Source organism: Sorghum bicolor, chromosome 3 (assembly GCF_000003195.3).
Source record: "Sorghum bicolor cultivar BTx623 chromosome 3, Sorghum_bicolor_NCBIv3, whole genome shotgun sequence".
Classification (NCBI taxonomy): Eukaryota; Viridiplantae; Streptophyta; class Magnoliopsida; order Poales; family Poaceae; genus Sorghum; species Sorghum bicolor.
Window position 1 is genome coordinate 50,015,695 of NC_012872.2, and position 7,115 is coordinate 50,022,809.

Consider the following 7,115-nt stretch of genomic DNA (forward strand, 5'->3'; position numbering starts at 1 on the left):
GAGTTATTGCCAAAACACTAAAGACTGCACCGAAGACCAACAACCACACAGGAACTCTCGAGGAAGTCATCTCGAAGGGCCCTTTCACATAGTCCGCCTTACCTTTTCCATTTCATGTTTCTATCTATCTAGCAGGACTGTTAATAGTATAAATACCCCCTAAAACTCATTGTAATGTTAGACTTTTGATAAATGAAATATAGAACCCCTTTTGTTTAGTTGTGTGCTGACAAATATTTAGAGTGATCTCTACCCCTTGCTCTTGTATTTTCCTCGTAGGATTCTAGAAGTGGCAGCTTCATCCGCTCCCAATTGGTGCTCCTACTCCCTTCAAGGTATTCCTTGATTGATTATAGGTTGTGTTGGCTGGTTCTTTGAGAATGTGGTTAGGCGAATCCTCAGTTCAGGTTGCCGGTTAAATATGGAGGTTGGCTTCGAGTTTTATTTGCTAGGTTGCACTAGTTATCGCTGCTTGTAGCAAGTTATCCGGTTGTTCTTCAACTAGTTATCGGTGTTCATCCTATGCCATGAAGATTGGGACAACGTATCGCATCAAATTCATTTGTGCATGCATTTAGAACCTAATGAGCTAAGTCATCTCCTTGAAGAAAATGTTTGTGAAATACTAACACACATGCACATGGTGGTGTACACATGGTGGTGTTGGCACTTTTGCAAAGGGGATCGAGTTCAAGGGCTAGAGAGGTGTTTGGGATCCTCTTTGGTGAAATTTGGTGTTTTTTAGAAATAAAATACCTATTTTTCATTGCGCCGAAGGCAGACTTGAGAAGATGGCAAAGTCATGGGAGTATTTCCCATTGAGAAATACACACCTGATGTAGCAGGCGTGAGCACCAAACATTGGGCGCGCATCCAGTTAGTACTAACTTACAATGCACAAAGAGTTTTACCTAAGGGTTGAGTACTGGATGCAAGGACCTGCGCATCTAGTCATTTCTTGAGAGCATAGGGTGTTGCCGACTAGATGCTGGGTGAACACTATTCACCATCTAGTTAGGCTAACATGGTGCAAGTCTGGCAAGCGGTGTTGCATTGGACGCTAGGGTGCGTCCGGTCAGCACGCACCGGATGTGTTCGGTGTGAGTTTGTGCACTTTGGAACCTCTCTGATTAGCGACTAGATGCTGAGTGTTGAGTCTGGTCATTGCATCTAGTGTGAATTTAACCGTTGAGATCTAACACTTGATGTTCAAAGGCAGAGAATATGTGGCAGACAACCGAGCACTAGACGCTAGGGTCTATGTCCGGTCGATCGTAGTGAAGCCTCTGTTGGCCCCATTTTTTTATGAGAATAGAGAGCCAAAGGCTCTATTCTTTTGGGGGATTATAAATAGTGTTTGGCCGGCTTGGGGCTTATTCTCTTAGCATTTTGACATACTTGACATCCTTGTGAGCTTAAGCAAACACTTTCCACTCATCTCCTTTATAGATTCATCATCTCTGTGAGATTGGGAGTGATTCCAAGTGCATTTCTGTGGGTGATTGCATCTAATGGCACTTGGGGGATCATTTAAGCTATGGATTTCTTGTTACTCTTGGTAGTTGGTGCCACCTAGATGGCTTGAAGCAGCAGTGGAGGTCTGGCACGTGTTGGTAATTGTTCAAGGCTGGCTTTGGTGATTGTGAGGGATTATTGTGCCTTTTCCGTGGAGTGCCAAATGAAACTCTAGTGGATTGCACATGTTATTGAGCTACCTCACTTGTGGGTAGGTTCTTGTAGTGTCCAATTGTATAGATGAGGTTCGTGCTAAACCTCTTAGCTGTCAAATCACCAAGTATTGGTCGATGCAACAAGGACTAGTGTGCTGGCAAGCATGTGAACCTTAAGAGAAAATTCATGTGTCTCAATTGTGATTCATTAGCATTCTCCCAATGTTTAATTGGTTCACATCATAGTCATTGGTTCATCCCCTACAAGGTGGTATAAAGATCACATACCTTCTACTTATATTTTCACAAAGTAGGGTTATTAGCTTAAGTTGCTAGCTTTGCCTTGTTAGCTTAGTTCACTAGTATAGCTTGTAGTAATATAGTTCTTGTGTGCCTAGTGACCATAGAAACTAGAATTACCGATTAGGTGGCTTGCATCCCTTGTAGAGCTTTGGGTTTTATCAATTATCCAAAACCAAACTTGGGCTTTCATTATTGAAGAACCCTAAGAAAAGAAAAGCTCTCTCCTTCCCTCTTACTCCCAAGGCAATGTGTTCCATTCAAGTGAGAGATCGAGTTCTAGTGTTGATCTTGAGAGCTTCAAGAGCATCTCCTCCCTCTCCTCTCCCTCTCCAAGCTTGGTGCTCTTTCATGAGAGAATTTGGGGGAAATCCTAGTATGTGCATTTTAGTTTGCATTTTTGGTGGGACTAGGTGGTGATTATGATTGTGGATTTCTTGTTACTCTTGGTGATTACCGTCACCTAGACAATTGGTGAATATTGTTTGGTGAGAGGATTTGGTGATTGTGTCTCCCACAATCAAAGGTGATTGTGAGAGGTTCTTGTGCCTTTTTCCGGCAAAGTGTCAAAGGTAACTCAGTGGATTGCATGTGTCGTTGAGCTACCTTACTTGTGGGTAGATTCTTGCAGTGTCCTACATGAGGACAAGATTTATGCAACACCTCTTAGCAGCCAAACTACCAAGTATTAGTCAACATAACAGGGACTAGCGTGCCAACAAGCACATAAAAAATCTCCATTATTATTGATTCATTAGATTTCTCCTGGTGATTGGTCTTCATATTATTATGATTAGTTCATTCCTCAATACGGTGGTATAAAAACCACAATTTTCTCATTTATTTTTTGCAAACTAGTTGTAACAAGCTCTTTAGTGTAATTAGTTTTGAGACCTTGTCTTGCTTATGCTAGTTTAGTTTTACACTTAGTTTAGTTCTTTAGTGTAGCAAGTTGTAAGAGCTCTTAGTGACTTAGCAATTACTTGCTCTAGAGATTATAGCACCTAGAATTGTTAGGATAGGTGGCTTGCAACCCTTATAGAGCTAGAGCAAAACTGTATTATGCTATTTTTTTGTCCTAGTCCCTTGCTCTAGTGCTTTGTAGAATTTTTAAATAGTCTATTCACCCTCCTCTAGACATATAGGATATTTTTAAATAGGCTATTCACCCCTTAGCCATATTAATAGGACCTTTCAGTCTTGACTGGCAAAACAAAATCCCTATTTATACCTTTACCTTGATCTCTATAGGATTTTATTTTTCCCTTTCTTCTTTTTCCAAATTGGAGCACTTCAACATCATTTTGTGTGGCTATCTCCATCCATGAGTGCTACCTTGCTCCATCACTTGGGTTAGACCAACCTATCTCAAATTCACACTTAGAGCATAAGGCTAGTCCAAATAGGTTTCAACAATTATCTAAAACCAAACAAGGGTTTTCACCAGCTTCTAGGGCTAGCTTTGCAAAAAGCCAAAAGCTAACCAAAACCAAGAATACATGGAAGCCAAGATGCTCATCTAATGTGGCTTCCCATGGCTGTTGTGTGTTGACACTTGCTAACACCACTTGAATACTAGGTTGTCATCCCCAGCATGGCACTAGAGTGTACTATGGTATTTATACGCACACAGATAAATCCGCAAACACACGGATACCGTTGTAGCTTTTACCCGGTTAAAGGTTTTATCGTATCCACAGGGAAACGGGAGAACTGATCTACGCTCTAACTTAACCTAGATAGATAGGTAGGTGTAAATAGGAAAGATGGTAGAATTGAATAAGAACAATATTAAAGGTAAGATAACAATGGGTGATAATATGGGAATAGAGAGTAGAGCAATCTAGTATATGGGCGATGGTAGGAGATTAGAGAGGATAACTATGGCTTCTCTACTTCAAATGGGTATGTCTATGTCTGGGATGAACCACGTGATAAGAATACACCACAAAGGATGCTTATCCATAGGCCGATAAACCCTACCAGTCCTGTTAATGGGAGGTGGACTACAGGGGACCAACGTAACTGTCACCTACGCGGCCTACCACACGATTCGGCTAGACAGGGGATATCCACAACTAATCTAGGTCTAAGCACCACGCTTACACCTATACTACAACTCTAACCTATAGGGTCCTATAGATTACAAGTACTCAAAAGAGTTGTGAACAAGAACATACATGAATAGTAATTGCATAATGAAATAGAAGTAGATTACCAGAGTCATCCCATGAGCAAGCTTGATTAGAGCTTGATCATGGCGAAGTACAACCGAAGGAAGAACCGACAGGCCGACCTCTCCTCCAATCCTACCTCGCTCTCCATCTCGCTACTATCTAGATCTACTCTAGTTTAGAGATGAGAGGAGAGCTCTCATCTCCAAACCCTAGCCTTTGCTCTGTCTATGAATAATGAATAAGGATGAAGGGGTGCCTCCTCCAGGGGCCAGGGGGCCTGCTTATATAGTCCCCTCAAATGAATCTGGGCTGTCGGATCAAACCGACATTGATTGAATGGTTCTCCTTGATCCTTTAGGTCGGTGGATCATAATCCGCGAGACGGGACCTGATTGGTCTCTGTAGCAGGGTGGGTGCCCTAGGGGGGAGGGCGGGCACCCTGTCCCCGAGCCCACTCGGCTTCCCGTTCATTCTCGTGGCTTCTGGAGTCTTCTAGATGATAGAAAATTATGCGGCACATTAATATCTCTATGTAAACCCGACATGTGGGCCTTTTCTCCATATTTCCTGATAACCCCCTGCAGAAATAGACAAACACCAAAACTCGTGGAATTCTGTCAGATAAAACCCTAAGTCTAGGTGTCGGTTGCATTTGGATCCTTTTCTTTATTTATTTGATGGTTAAATTTGATACTTAAGGACTGTCAACAAACTCCCCCAAGCTTACCTCTTGCTTGTCCCTGAGCAAGGATAGACTTAGTGATGTATCAGAAGTTGTTGCAATGCCTTAGAAAGTTGACGGTACACATGCTCTCAAACAAGGTCTTATCTCTGAGTTAGGGTAAACTGTTAAGATTAAAACTTACTCATATTACCTTCCACCATGGGGCTTGCAACCGTCACTTGTGTCTTGAGCAGTTAAAAGATAGAACGGTCAAGTCAAGCGCCATGTCTCTTGTTCTTGATCAACTATAGCTCTGGAGTTTTTGTAGATTTTCAAATAAAACTTAGAGATTCCTTGTATGACTCTCTCAATTCTCTCTTTTGTGGTATTTCTGGATCCTTACCAAGGCAGTGATGGTATATGCCTTCTCTCAAAGCATGTGGTATTTGTGGTATGAGGCATAGTGACATTGCCTTCTCTCTCACCCTACTCTAATAAGGTTTTGATATCTGGAGCTCATAGGTGGGAGACAGCTAATACATACTTACGAGACATTTATTGCATAGTCAAACCATGGATCCAGAGAAACAAGTCAATAAATCAAATCAAGATGTGCATGTGTGGCGAATGAATGGTGTATGGTGATGATGGTGATAATGGTGAAAACAATGGTGAAAGTCTAATTCTACTTTTGCTCTTTTGAGGGGATACATACCTTTCTTGCACTTTGAAGCTTTTTGAGGGGAATGAGATGCTCTATATTTTCTTTTTCTTTTCTCTCAGGTGGGTATCTTGTACCCCTAATTCTACTATCGGACACTTGTCCATTTTTACCTCTCGTCTCACTTTTTCTTTTCTTCGAGGTTCCGGGCACTTACCCCTTTTTATTTCCTCGTATTTTTCTTTTTTTCTTTTCTTTTTTTAGAGCACTCACCCTCCTAAAATAATGTAGCAAGTGGTAGTAACTAAAATATCTCGAGCATTTATTTCACGGGGAATAACAGGGATAGGATAATGTTTTTGGCTATTCTCTCCTGGATAGGAGTAGAATAATTTTGGGTGAATCTGGAGATGGAAAGGAGTGGATGTATGTGGATGCGTACTTCCAGAGTAGAAGTAGCATGTATGAGTGAACGTGCAAGTGAATCTTGATTTTGACCGCATGACAAGCTCTTAAGGGTCTACACAGCTTGACCACACTCAATGCTCATAAGCAGTAAAAAGTAAATGTATGGTTCATAGTCTAATGAGCATGTATATGTGGCTGTGGTAGGATTTTAAACTCTCATCATACAGGAACTCATCATGCAACATTTTAAAGATTTTCAAAGAAAATTCTCCAGAATTCTAGCATATCTAGGAACAGATAAACAACAGCTCAACCTTCCCATATCATATCCGTTAATGACTTAGACTTTAGATCAAGTACTCTTCCCACAAGTTCAGGTTTAGAACAAATCTTAATTCATAACAGTCATGCCTAAACTTGAGAGAGAATTCAATTTTGAGAACTAGTCATGGCAGAGCAACTATTCATCATTTCCATGTGAGAGCTTATCATGAGGGTTCATAGCAAACTTTATTTATTTATTTATTTAGTAAACTAAGCAAAGATATACATATATAAGCATAAAATCTTTATTTAGGTTTTTATGATTATGCATCTTTTTATTATTTGAGTAAAGTATAAACATGAGTAGAAACACTTAGCTGGATAAATGGGGGTGCTCTCCCCCAAGCTAGATTTTGACGTAATTTCTTCTGATATAGCTAGCAGGTGGTGGAGGTGTATTTGAATATCGGCAGCACCCTGACAGTGATTAGGATGTCCTCCGTCTGCTAGTCTTCTTTGATCCTTGAATTCTGTGGAGCTCAAATAGACAACAAAGCTTTGTGGAACTGGTTAAGTGTTAGCATAAAATCTCTTTGTCGTTATCATATTGAGCTTTCTCTAATAAATAATACTCTCTTTGGTAGGATCATAAATTTATTTTTATATTTTCATTTCTATAGGACAGGAATATATTTATTTTATTTTTACGCCACCACAGTGAATGTACTTATGGGTTTTATGCCACGAGCATACTCACATGGGGCTTACAATTTTTAACATATTTATTTTCTTTTCAAGATAGTATGATTAACTAACAAGCCATTTAAGGAAAGTAAATAATTTAGGCAGAAAAGGGAATGCAGGAAGGATAAATATGGATAACTACCGATTTTACCTTTCGGCGAGGGTTCAATGTTTTAAGTCTTCTGAACAAGACTTCTCACCGTGTTCATTCTTTAGGTGCGTCATTT